The 13,099-nt window shown below is 42.6% G+C and overlaps 8 non-coding genes across 8 annotated transcripts; all 8 read left to right on the top strand.

Annotated features, from left to right (window-relative positions):
* The first annotated feature begins 258 nt into the window (after nucleotides 1–258).
* Nucleotides 259–422, top strand: LOC134306825 (U1 spliceosomal RNA). Its single transcript, XR_010009500.1, has one exon. It is a non-coding gene; the product is annotated as a U1 spliceosomal RNA (small nuclear RNA).
* A 1,233-nt stretch (nucleotides 423–1,655) lies between these two features.
* On the top strand, nucleotides 1,656–1,819 carry LOC134306837 (U1 spliceosomal RNA). The gene has a single exon (XR_010009512.1). It is a non-coding gene; the product is annotated as a U1 spliceosomal RNA (small nuclear RNA).
* Nucleotides 1,820–3,042: 1,223 nt separating this feature from the next.
* LOC134306811 (U1 spliceosomal RNA) lies at nucleotides 3,043–3,206 on the top strand. Its single transcript, XR_010009487.1, has one exon. It is a non-coding gene; the product is annotated as a U1 spliceosomal RNA (small nuclear RNA).
* Nucleotides 3,207–5,688: 2,482 nt separating this feature from the next.
* Nucleotides 5,689–5,852, top strand: LOC134306818 (U1 spliceosomal RNA). The gene has a single exon (XR_010009494.1). It is a non-coding gene; the product is annotated as a U1 spliceosomal RNA (small nuclear RNA).
* Nucleotides 5,853–7,086: 1,234 nt separating this feature from the next.
* Nucleotides 7,087–7,250, top strand: LOC134306836 (U1 spliceosomal RNA). Its single transcript, XR_010009511.1, has one exon. It is a non-coding gene; the product is annotated as a U1 spliceosomal RNA (small nuclear RNA).
* Nucleotides 7,251–8,472: 1,222 nt separating this feature from the next.
* On the top strand, nucleotides 8,473–8,636 carry LOC134306827 (U1 spliceosomal RNA). The gene has a single exon (XR_010009502.1). It is a non-coding gene; the product is annotated as a U1 spliceosomal RNA (small nuclear RNA).
* Nucleotides 8,637–11,120: 2,484 nt separating this feature from the next.
* LOC134306816 (U1 spliceosomal RNA) lies at nucleotides 11,121–11,284 on the top strand. Its single transcript, XR_010009492.1, has one exon. It is a non-coding gene; the product is annotated as a U1 spliceosomal RNA (small nuclear RNA).
* A 1,580-nt stretch (nucleotides 11,285–12,864) lies between these two features.
* LOC134306806 (U1 spliceosomal RNA) lies at nucleotides 12,865–13,028 on the top strand. Its single transcript, XR_010009483.1, has one exon. It is a non-coding gene; the product is annotated as a U1 spliceosomal RNA (small nuclear RNA).
* The last annotated feature ends 71 nt before the right edge of the window (nucleotides 13,029–13,099 follow it).

The raw sequence follows: 13,099 nt of genomic DNA, 5'->3' as shown, positions 1-13,099 counted from the left end.
TTTTCTTTTCTTTTTTGTAGATCAATTTGAAATGATCATTTTTTTCTTCTGTTTTGGTTGAACCAAGTGTTTTTTTTTTCTTTTTTTTTTTTTTCTTATTTTCAGGCAAATGTCGGCGTGGTCGTTTTGATGTTGCAGAATAGCGGCGTTTGCGTTCGGTGAGGTTTGTGCTGGTGTGATGAGTAGACGAGTGGAGCTCACCGTGAGTTTGAACGGTGTGTGATTCGGTGTCTCTGTTCGGCGGTGCCTCTACACCTCATACTTACCTGGCAGGGGCGAGACCATGATCAAGAAGGTGGTTCACCCAGGGCGAGGCTCAGCTATTGCACTCCGGTTGTGCTGACCGCTGCGAATTCCCCAAATGTGGGAATCTCGACTGCATAATTTCTGATAGTGGGGGACTGCGTTCGCGCTCTCCCCTGATTTCTGTGGTGGCAAAAATAGAGTTTGTAGGTTTTAGCCGACCGTCGTTGTTCGATGTGCAGCTCGGATCAGGAGAACGGATTTGTGGCATTTTTGCGTTGGGACAAAAGTGGTCGTCCAGAGCTATTTTTGGAAAGGCAGCATAACATAAAAGGCAGCTTACATAGAAAGCTTGTTGATACAAACGTTAAAGAGACCGGTATTTTAAATCAGCTTTAGCACTGGGCCAGGCACGTGCACAGACATTTTTGGGGGCAGGTGCTCAAGCCAAAAAAAGGGCACCCATCGCCAAAATTATTAATAAAATAAAAAATGAAAAAACACAGTAGGATATTTAACTTATATATAAAGTTAGTGGGGGACTGCGTTCGCGCTCTCCCCTGATTTCTGTGGTGGCAAAGATAGAGCTTGTAGATTTTAGCCGACCGTATTCAATTAGTTTCTTGTTCTGTATGATTTTCATTCTGATTCGTTGTTCTTTTGCGTGCAGTTCCTATCAATTGGACGGATTCGTGGGGAAAAAAGTGGTCGTTCAGAGCTATTTTTGGATAGGCAGCGTTTACATAAAAAGCTTGTTGATACAAACGTGAAATAGAACGCTAATTTCTGATAATGAGGGACCGCGTTCGCGCTTTCCCTTGATTTCTGTGGTGGCAAAGCAAGAGCTTGTAAAATTGAGCGAGACCGTATTCATTTTGTTTCTTGTTCTGTATGATTTTCATTCTGATTCGTCGTATTTCGATTTGCAGCTCGGATCAAGAACGGATTTGTGGCGTTTTTGCCTTGGAAAAAAAGTGGTCGTCCAGAGCTGTTTTTGGATAGGCAGCGTTTACATAAAAAGCTTGTTGATACAAACGTTAAAGAGACCGGTATTTTAGATCAGCTTTAGCACTGGGCACATAATTAGCCGTTTGCACTATTTCTTAGGCTAATTTGACCGTTTCATGATTGAGCTATGCCAAACATGTAAAGGGCATGCTTGTCAGGTGGATTTTTACAGTGTTTTCTTTTTTCTTTTTTGTAGATCAATTTGAAATGATCATTTTTTTCTTCTGTTTTGGTTGAACCAAGTGGTTTTTTTTTCTTATTTTCAGGCAAATGTCGGCGTGGTCGTTTTGATGTTGCAGAATAGCGGCGTTTTGTGCTGGTGTGATGAGTAGACGAGTGGAGCTCACCGTGAGTTTGAACGGTGTGTGATTCGGTGTCTCTGTTCGGCGGTGCCTCTACACCTCATACTTACCTGGCAGGAGCGAGACCATGATCAAGAAGGTGGTTCACCCAGGGCGAGGCTCAGCCATTGCACTCCGGTTGTGCTGACCGCTGCGAATTCCCCAAATGTGGGAATCTCGACTGCATCATTTCTGATAGTGGGGGACTGCGTTCGCGCTCTCCCCTGATTTCTGTGGTGGCAAAAATAGAGTTTGTAGATTTTAGCCGACCGTCGTTGTTCGATGTGCAGCTCGGATCAGGAGAACGGATTTGTGGCATTTTTGCGTTGGGACAAAAGTGGTCGTCCAGAGCTATTTTTGGAAAGGCAGCATAACATAAAAGGCAGCTTACATAAAAAGCTTGTTGATACAAACGTTAAAGAGACCGGTATTTTAAATCAGCTTTAGCACTGGGCCAGGCACGTGCACAGACATTTTTGGGGGCAGGTGCTCAAGCCAAAAAAAGGGCACTCATCGCCAAAATTATTAATAAAATAAAAAATGAAAAAACACAGTAGGATATTTAACTTATATATAAAGTTAGTGGGGGACTGCGTTCGAGCTTGTAGATTTTAGCCGACCGTATTCAATTAGTTTCTTGTTCTGTATGATTTTCATTCTGATTCGTTGTTCTTTTGCGTGCAGTTCCGATCAATTGGACGGATTCGTGGGGCAAAAAGTGGTAGTTCAGAGCTATTTTTGGATAGGCAGCGTTTGCATAAAAAGCTTGTTGATACAAACGTGAAATAGAACGCTAATTTCTGATAATGAGGGACCGCGTTCGCGCTTTCCCTTGATTTCTGTGGTGGCAAAGCAAGAGCTTGTAAAATTGAGCGAGACCGTATTCATTTTTTTCTTGTTCTGTATGATTTTCGTTCTGATTCGTCGTATTTCGATTTGAAGCTCGGATAGAACGGATTTGTGGCGTTTTTGCCTTGGAAAAAAAGTGGTCGTCCAGAGCTATTTTTGGATAGGCAGCGTTTACATAAAAAGCTTGTTGATACAAACGTTAAAGAGACCGGTATTTTAGATCAGCTTTAGCACTGGGCACATAATTAGCCGTTTGCACTATTTCTTAGGCTAATTTGACCGTTTCATGATTGAGCTATGCCAAACCTGTAAAGGGCATGCTTGTCAGGTGGATTTTTACAGTGTTTTTTTCTTTTCTTTTTTGTAGATCAATTTGAAATGATCATTTTTTTCTTCTGTTTTGGTTGAACCAAGTGTTTTTTTCTTTTTTTTTTTTTCTTATTTTCAGGCAAATGTCGGCGTGGTCGTTTTGATGTTGCAGAATAGCGGCGTTTGCGTTCGGTGAGGTTTGTGCTGGTGTGATGAGTAGACGAGTGGAGCTCACCGTGAGTTTGAACGGTGTGTGATTCGGTGTCTCTGTTCGGCGGTGCCTCTACACCTCATACTTACCTGGCAGGGGCGAGACCATGATCAAGAAGGTGGTTCACCCAGGGCGAGGCTCAGCCATTGCACTCCGGTTGTGCTGACCGCTGCGAATTCCCCAAATGTGGGAATCTCGACTGCATAATTTCTGATTGTGGGGGACTGCGTTCGCGCTCTCCCCTGATTTCTGTGGTGGCAAAAATAGAGTTTGCAGATTTTAGCCGACCGTCGTTGTTCGATGTGCTGCTCGGATCAGGAGAACGGATTTGTGGCATTTTTGCGTTGGGACAAAAGTGGTCGTCCAGAGCTATTTTTGGAAAGGCAGCGTTTACATAAAAAGCTTGTTGATACAAACGTTAAAGAGACCGGTATTTTAAATCAGCTTTAGCACTGGGCCAGGCACGTGCACAGACATTTTTGGGGGCAGGTGCTCAAGCCAAAAAAAGGGCACCCATCGCCAAAATTATTAATGAAATAAAAAATGAAAAAACACAGTAGGATATTTAACTTATATATAAAGTTAGTGGGGGACTGCGTTCGCGCTCTCCCCTGATTTCTGTGGTGGCAAAGATAGAGCTTGTAGATTTTAGCCGACCGTATTCAATTAGTTTCTTGACTAAAGAGACCGGTATTTTAAATCAGCTTTAGCACTGGGCCAGGCACGTGCACAGACATTTTTGGGGGCAGGTGCTCAAGCCAAATAAAGAGCACCCATCGCCAAAATTATTAATGAAATAAAAATTGAAAAAACACAGTAGGATATTTAACTTATATATAAAGTTAGTGGGGGACTGCGTTCGCGCTCTCCCCTGATTTCTGTGGTGGCAAAGATAGAGCTTGTAGATTTTAGCCGACCGTATTCAATTAGTTTCTTGTTCTGTATGATTTTCATTCTGATTCGTTGTTCTTTTGCGTGCAGTTCCGATCAATTGGACGCATTCGTGGGGAAAAAAGTGGTCGTTCAGAGCTATTTTTGGATAGGCAGCGTTTACATAAAAAGCTTGTTGATACAAACGTGAAATAGAACGCTAATTTCTGATAATGAGGGACCGCGTTCGCGCTCTCCCCTGATTTCTGTGGTGGCAAAAATAGAGTTTGTAGGTTTTAGCCGACCGTCGTTGTTCGATGTGCAGCTCGGATCAGGAGAACGGATTTGTGGCATTTTTGCGTTGGGACAAAAGTGGTCGTCCAGAGCTATTTTTGGAAAGGCAGCATAACATAAAAGGCAGCTTACATAAAAAGCTTGTTGATACAAACGTTAAAGAGACCGGTATTTTAAATCAGCTTTAGCACTGGGCCAGGCACGTGCACAGACATTTTTGGGGGCAGGTGCTCAAGCCAAAAAAAGGGCACCCATCGCCAAAATTATTAATAAAATAAAAAATGAAAAAACACAGTAGGATATTTAACTTATATATAAAGTTAGTGGGGGACTGCGTTCGCGCTCTCCCCTGATTTCTGTGGTGGCAAAAATAGAGTTTGTAGATTTTGTTCGATGTGCAGCTCGGATCAGGCATTTTTGCGTTGGGACAAAAGTGGTCGTCCAGAGCTATTTTTGGAAAGGCAGCGTTTACATAAAAAGCTTGTTGATACAAACGTTAAAGAGACCGGTATTTTAAATCAGCTTTAGCACTGGGCCAGGCACGTGCACAGACATTTTTGGGGGCAGGTGCTCAAGCCAAAAAAAGGGCACCCATCGCCAAAATTATTAATAAAATAAAAAATGAAAAAACACAGTAGGATATTTAACTTATATATAAAGTTAGTGGGGGACTGCGTTCGCGCTCTTCCCTGATTTCTGTGGTGGCAAAGATAGAGCTTGTAGATTTTAGCCGACCGTATTCAATTAGTTTCTTGTTCTGTATGATTTTCATTCTGATTCGTTGTTCTTTTGCGTGCAGTTCCGATCAATTGGACGGATTCGTGGGGCAAAAAGTGGTAGTTCAGAGCTATTTTTGGATAGGCAGCGTTTGCATAAAAAGCTTGTTGATACAAACGTGAAATAGAACGCTAATTTCTGATAATGAGGGACCGCGTTCGCGCTTTCCCTTGATTTCTGTGGTGGCAAAGCAAGAGCTTGTAAAATTGAGCGAGACCGTATTCATTTTTTTCTTGTTCTGTATGATTTTCGTTCTGATTCGTCGTATTTCGATTTGAAGCTCGGATAGAACGGATTTGTGGCGTTTTTGCCTTGGAAAAAAAGTGGTCGTCCAGAGCTATTTTTGGATAGGCAGCGTTTACATAAAAAGCTTGTTGATACAAACGTTAAAGAGACCGGTATTTTAGATCAGCTTTAGCACTGGGCACATAATTAGCCGTTTGCACTATTTCTTAGGCTAATTTGACCGTTTCATGATTGAGCTATGCCAAACCTGTAAAGGGCATGCTTGTCAGGTGGATTTTTACAGTGTTTTTTCTTTTCTTTTTTGTAGATCAATTTGAAATGATCATTTTTTTCTTCTGTTTTGGTTGAACCAAGTGTTTTTTTTTCTTTTTTTTTTCTTATTTTCAGGCACATGTCGGCGTGGTCGTTTTGATGTTGCAGAATAGCGGCGTTTGCGTTCGGTGAGGTTTGTGCTGGTGTGATGAGTAGACGAGTGGAGCTCACCGTGAGTTTGAACGGTGTGTGATTCGGTGTCTCTGTTCGGCGGTGCCTCTACACCTCATACTTACCTGGCAGGGGCGAGACCATGATCAAGAAGGTGGTTCACCCAGGGCGAGGCTCAGCCATTGCACTCCGGTTGTGCTGACCGCTGCGAATTCCCCAAATGTGGGAATCTCGACTGCATAATTTCTGATAGTGGGGGACTGCGTTCGCGCTCTCCCCTGATTTCTGTGGTGGCAAAAATAGAGTTTGTAGGTTTTAGCCGACCGTCGTTGTTCGATGTGCAGCTCGGATCAGGAGAACGGATTTGTGGCATTTTTGCGTTGGGACAAAAGTGGTCGTCCAGAGCTATTTTTGGAAAGGCAGCATAACATAAAAGGCAGCTTACATAGAAAGCTTGTTGATACAAACGTTAAAGAGACCGGTATTTTAAATCAGCTTTAGCACTGGGCCAGGCACGTGCACAGACATTTTTGGGGGCAGGTGCTCAAGCCAAAAAAAGGGCACCCATCGCCAAAATTATTAATAAAATAAAAAATGAAAAAACACAGTAGGATATTTAACTTATATATAAAGTTAGTGGGGGACTGCGTTCGCGCTCTCCCCTGATTTCTGTGGTGGCAAAGATAGAGCTTGTAGATTTTAGCCGACCGTATTCAATTAGTTTCTTGTTCTGTATGATTTTCATTCTGATTCGTTGTTCTTTTGCGTGCAGTTCCTATCAATTGGACGGATTCGTGGGGAAAAAAGTGGTCGTTCAGAGCTATTTTTGGATAGGCAGCGTTTACATAAAAAGCTTGTTGATACAAACGTGAAATAGAACGCTAATTTCTGATAATGAGGGACCGCGTTCGCGCTTTCCCTTGATTTCTGTGGTGGCAAAGCAAGAGCTTGTAAAATTGAGCGAGACCGTATTCATTTTGTTTCTTGTTCTGTATGATTTTCATTCTGATTCGTCGTATTTCGATTTGCAGCTCGGATCAAGAACGGATTTGTGGCGTTTTTGCCTTGGAAAAAAAGTGGTCGTCCAGAGCTGTTTTTGGATAGGCAGCGTTTACATAAAAAGCTTGTTGATACAAACGTTAAAGAGACCGGTATTTTAGATCAGCTTTAGCACTGGGCACATAATTAGCCGTTTGCACTATTTCTTAGGCTAATTTGACCGTTTCATGATTGAGCTATGCCAAACATGTAAAGGGCATGCTTGTCAGGTGGATTTTTACAGTGTTTTCTTTTTTCTTTTTTGTAGATCAATTTGAAATGATCATTTTTTTTCTTCTGTTTTGGTTGAACCAAGTGGTTTTTTTTTCTTATTTTCAGGCAAATGTCGGCGTGGTCGTTTTGATGTTGCAGAATAGCGGCGTTTTGTGCTGGTGTGATGAGTAGACGAGTGGAGCTCACCGTGAGTTTGAACGGTGTGTGATTCGGTGTCTCTGTTCGGCGGTGCCTCTACACCTCATACTTACCTGGCAGGAGCGAGACCATGATCAAGAAGGTGGTTCACCCAGGGCGAGGCTCAGCCATTGCACTCCGGTTGTGCTGACCGCTGCGAATTCCCCAAATGTGGGAATCTCGACTGCATCATTTCTGATAGTGGGGGACTGCGTTCGCGCTCTCCCCTGATTTCTGTGGTGGCAAAAATAGAGTTTGTAGATTTTAGCCGACCGTCGTTGTTCGATGTGCAGCTCGGATCAGGAGAACGGATTTGTGGCATTTTTGCGTTGGGACAAAAGTGGTCGTCCAGAGCTATTTTTGGAAAGGCAGCATAACATAAAAGGCAGCTTACATAAAAAGCTTGTTGATACAAACGTTAAAGAGACCGGTATTTTAAATCAGCTTTAGCACTGGGCCAGGCACGTGCACAGACATTTTTGGGGGCAGGTGCTCAAGCCAAAAAAAGGGCACTCATCGCCAAAATTATTAATAAAATAAAAAATGAAAAAACACAGTAGGATATTTAACTTATATATAAAGTTAGTGGGGGACTGCGTTCGAGCTTGTAGATTTTAGCCGACCGTATTCAATTAGTTTCTTGTTCTGTATGATTTTCATTCTGATTCGTTGTTCTTTTGCGTGCAGTTCCGATCAATTGGACGGATTCGTGGGGCAAAAAGTGGTAGTTCAGAGCTATTTTTGGATAGGCAGCGTTTGCATAAAAAGCTTGTTGATACAAACGTGAAATAGAACGCTAATTTCTGATAATGAGGGACCGCGTTCGCGCTTTCCCTTGATTTCTGTGGTGGCAAAGCAAGAGCTTGTAAAATTGAGCGAGACCGTATTCATTTTTTTCTTGTTCTGTATGATTTTCGTTCTGATTCGTCGTATTTCGATTTGAAGCTCGGATAGAACGGATTTGTGGCGTTTTTGCCTTGGAAAAAAAGTGGTCGTCCAGAGCTATTTTTGGATAGGCAGCGTTTACATAAAAAGCTTGTTGATACAAACGTTAAAGAGACCGGTATTTTAGATCAGCTTTAGCACTGGGCACATAATTAGCCGTTTGCACTATTTCTTAGGCTAATTTGACCGTTTCATGATTGAGCTATGCCAAACCTGTAAAGGGCATGCTTGTCAGGTGGATTTTTACAGTGTTTTTTTCTTTTCTTTTTTGTAGATCAATTTGAAATGATCATTTTTTTCTTCTGTTTTGGTTGAACCAAGTGTTTTTTTTTTGTTTTTTTTTCTTATTTTCAGGCAAATGTCGGCGTGGTCGTTTTGATGTTGCAGAATAGCGGCGTTTGCGTTCGGTGAGGTTTGTGCTGGTGTGATGAGTAGACGAGTGGAGCTCACCGTGAGTTTGAACGGTGTGTGATTCGGTGTCTCTGTTCGGCGGTGCCTCTACACCTCATACTTACCTGGCAGGGGCGAGACCATGATCAAGAAGGTGGTTCACCCAGGGCGAGGCTCAGCCATTGCACTCCGGTTGTGCTGACCGCTGCGAATTCCCCAAATGTGGGAATCTCGACTGCATCATTTCTGATTGTGGGGGACTGCGTTCGCGCTCTCCCCTGATTTCTGTGGTGGCAAAAATAGAGTTTGCAGATTTTAGCCGACCGTCGTTGTTCGATGTGCTGCTCGGATCAGGAGAACGGATTTGTGGCATTTTTGCGTTGGGACAAAAGTGGTCGTCCAGAGCTATTTTTGGAAAGGCAGCGTTTACATAAAAAGCTTGTTGATACAAACGTTAAAGAGACCGGTATTTTAAATCAGCTTTAGCACTGGGCCAGGCACGTGCACAGACATTTTTGGGGGCAGGTGCTCAAGCCAAAAAAAGGGCACCCATCGCCAAAATTATTAATAAAATAAAAAATGAAAAAACACAGTAGGATATTTAACTTATATATAAAGTTAGTGGGGGACTGCGTTCGCGCTCTCCCCTTATTTCTGTGGTGGCAAAGATAGAGCTTGTAGATTTTAGCCGACCGTATTCAATTAGTTTCTTGACTAAAGAGACCGGTATTTTAAATCAGCTTTAGCACTGGGCCAGGCACGTGCACAGACATTTTTGGGGGCAGGTGCTCAAGCCAAATAAAGAGCACCCATCGCCAAAATTATTAATGAAATAAAAATTGAAAAAACACAGTAGGATATTTAACTTATATATAAAGTTAGTGGGGGACTGCGTTCGCGCTCTCCCCTGATTTCTGTGGTGGCAAAGATAGAGCTTGTAGATTTTAGCCGACCGTATTCAATTAGTTTCTTGTTCTGTATGATTTTCATTCTGATTCGTTGTTCTTTTGCGTGCAGTTCCGATCAATTGGACGCATTCGTGGGGAAAAAAGTGGTCGTTCAGAGCTATTTTTGGATAGGCAGCGTTTACATAAAAAGCTTGTTGATACAAACGTGAAATAGAACGCTAATTTCTGATAATGAGGGACCGCGTTCGCGCTCTCCCCTGATTTCTGTGGTGGCAAAAATAGAGTTTGTAGGTTTTAGCCGACCGTCGTTGTTCGATGTGCAGCTCGGATCAGGAGAACGGATTTGTGGCATTTTTGCGTTGGGACAAAAGTGGTCGTCCAGAGCTATTTTTGGAAAGGCAGCATAACATAAAAGGCAGCTTACATAAAAAGCTTGTTGATACAAACGTTAAAGAGACCGGTATTTTAAATCAGCTTTAGCACTGGGCCAGGCACGTGCACAGACATTTTTGGGGGCAGGTGCTCAAGCCAAAAAAAGGGCACCCATCGCCAAAATTATTAATAAAATAAAAAATGAAAAAACACAGTAGGATATTTAACTTATATATAAAGTTAGTGGGGGACTGCGTTCGCGCTCTCCCCTGATTTCTGTGGTGGCAAAAATAGAGTTTGTAGATTTTGTTCGATGTGCAGCTCGGATCAGGCATTTTTGCGTTGGGACAAAAGTGGTCGTCCAGAGCTATTTTTGGAAAGGCAGCGTTTACATAAAAAGCTTGTTGATACAAACGTTAAAGAGACCGGTATTTTAAATCAGCTTTAGCACTGGGCCAGGCACGTGCACAGACATTTTTGGGGGCAGGTGCTCAAGCCAAAAAAAGGGCACCCATCGCCAAAATTATTAATAAAATAAAAAATGAAAAAACACAGTAGGATATTTAACTTATATATAAAGTTAGTGGGGGACTGCGTTCGCGCTCTTCCCTGATTTCTGTGGTGGCAAAGATAGAGCTTGTAGATTTTAGCCGACCGTATTCAATTAGTTTCTTGTTCTGTATGATTTTCATTCTGATTCGTTGTTCTTTTGCGTGCAGTTCCGATCAATTGGACGGATTCGTGGGGCAAAAAGTGGTAGTTCAGAGCTATTTTTGGATAGGCAGCGTTTGCATTAAAAGCTTGTTGATACAAACGTGAAATAGAACGCTAATTTCTGATAATGAGGGACCGCGTTCGCGCTTTCCCTTGATTTCTGTGGTGGCAAAGCAAGAGCTTGTAAAATTGAGCGAGACCGTATTCATTTTTTTCTTGTTCTGTATGATTTTCGTTCTGATTCGTCGTATTTCGATTTGAAGCTCGGATAGAACGGATTTGTGGCGTTTTTGCCTTGGAAAAAAAGTGGTCGTCCAGAGCTATTTTTGGATAGGCAGCGTTTACATAAAAAGCTTGTTGATACAAACGTTAAAGAGACCGGTATTTTAGATCAGCTTTAGCACTGGGCACATAATTAGCCGTTTGCACTATTTTTTAGGCTAATTTGACCGTTTCATGATTGAGCTATGCCAAACCTGTAAAGGGCATGCTTGTCAGGTGGATTTTTACAGTGTTTTTTCTTTTCTTTTTTGTAGATCAATTTGAAATGATCATTTTTTTCTTCTGTTTTGGTTGAACCAAGTGGTTTTTTTTTTGTTTTTTTTTTCTTATTTTCAGGCAAATGTCGGCGTGGTCGTTTTGATGTTGCAGAATAGCGGCGTTTGCGTTCGGTGAGGTTTGTGCTGGTGTGATGAGTAGACGAGTGGAGCTCACCGTGAGTTTGAACGGTGTGTGATTCGGTGTCTCTGTTCGGCGGTGCTTCTACACCTCATACTTACCTGGCAGGGGCGAGACCATGATCAAGAAGGTGGTTCACCCAGGGCGAGGCTCAGCCATTGCACTCTGGTTGTGCTGACTGCTGCGAATTCCCCAAATGTGGGAATCTCGACTGCATAATTTCTGATAGTGGGGGACTGCGTTCGCGCTCTCCCCTGATTTCTGTGGTGGCAAAAATAGAGTTTGCAGATTTTAGCCGACCGTCGTTGTTCGATGTGCAGCTCGGATCAGGAGAACGGATTTGTGGCATTTTTGCGTTGGTATAAAAGTGGTCGTCCAGAGCTATTTTTGGAAAGGCAGCGTTTACATAAAAAGCTTGTTGATACAAACGTTAAAGAGACCGGTATTTTAAATCAGCTTTAGCACTGGGCCAGGCACGTGCACAGACATTTTTGGGGGCAGGTGCTCAAGCCAAAAAAAGGGCACCCATCGCCAAAATTATTAATAAAATAAAAAATGAAAAAACACAGTAGGATATTTAACTTATATATAAAGTTAGTGGGGGACTGCGTTCGCGCTCTCCCCTGATTTCTGTGGTGGCAAAAATAGAGTTTGTAGATTTTGTTCGATGTGCAGCTCGGATCAGGCATTTTTGCGTTGGGACAAAAGTGGTCGTCCAGAGCTATTTTTGGAAAGGCAGCGTTTACATAAAAAGCTTGTTGATACAAACGTTAAAGAGACCGGTATTTTAAATCAGCTTTAGCACTGGGCCAGGCACGTGCACAGACATTTTTGGGGGCAGGTGCTCAAGCCAAAAAAAGGGCACCCATCGCCAAAATTATTAATAAAATAAAAAATGAAAAAACACAGTAGGATATTTAACTTATATATAAAGTTAGTGGGGGACTGCGTTCGCGCTCTTCCCTGATTTCTGTGGTGGCAAAGATAGAGCTTGTAGATTTTAGCCGACCGTATTCAATTAGTTTCTTGTTCTGTATGATTTTCATTCTGATTCGTTGTTCTTTTGCGTGCAGTTCCGATCAATTGGACGGATTCGTGGGGCAAAAAGTGGTAGTTCAGAGCTATTTTTGGATAGGCAGCGTTTGCATAAAAAGCTTGTTGATACAAACGTGAAATAGAACGCTAATTTCTGATAATGAGGGACCGCGTTCGCGCTTTCCCTTGATTTCTGTGGTGGCAAAGCAAGAGCTTGTAAAATTGAGCGAGACCGTATTCATTTTTTTCTTGTTCTGTATGATTTTCGTTCTGATTCGTCGTATTTCGATTTGAAGCTCGGATAGAACGGATTTGTGGCGTTTTTGCCTTGGAAAAAAAGTGGTCGTCCAGAGCTATTTTTGGATAGGCAGCGTTTACATAAAAAGCTTGTTGATACAAACGTTAAAGAGACCGGTATTTTAGATCAGCTTTAGCACTGGGCACATAATTAGCCGTTTGCACTATTTCTTAGGCTAATTTGACCGTTTCATGATTGAGCTATGCCAAACCTGTAAAGGGCATGCTTGTCAGGTGGATTTTTACAGTGTTTTTTCTTTTCTTTTTTGTAGATCAATTTGAAATGATCATTTTTTTCTTCTGTTTTGGTTGAACCAAGTGTTTTTTTTTCTGTTTTTTTTCTTATTTTCAGGCACATGTCGGCGTGGTCGTTTTGATGTTGCAGAATAGCGGCGTTTGCGTTCGGTGAGGTTTGTGCTGGTGTGATGAGTAGACGAGTGGAGCTCACCGTGAGTTTGAACGGTGTGTGATTCGGTGTCTCTGTTCGGCGGTGCCTCTACACCTCATACTTACCTGGCAGGGGCGAGACCATGATCAAGAAGGTGGTTCACCCAGGGCGAGGCTCAGCCATTGCACTCCGGTTGTGCTGACCGCTGCGAATTCCCCAAATGTGGGAATCTCGACTGCATAATTTCTGATAGTGGGGGACTGCGTTCGCGCTCTCCCCTGATTTCTGTGGTGGCAAAAATAGAGTTTGTAGGTTTTAGCCGACCGTCGTTGTTCATCTGTCTCGCGTGTGT

The sequence above is a fragment of the Trichomycterus rosablanca genome, unplaced genomic scaffold (assembly GCF_030014385.1).
Source record: "Trichomycterus rosablanca isolate fTriRos1 unplaced genomic scaffold, fTriRos1.hap1 scaffold_227, whole genome shotgun sequence".
NCBI lineage: Eukaryota > Metazoa > Chordata > Actinopteri > Siluriformes > Trichomycteridae > Trichomycterus > Trichomycterus rosablanca.
The sequence above is the reverse complement of the archived record's forward strand: the minus strand, read 5'-3'. Positions and strand labels throughout refer to the sequence as shown.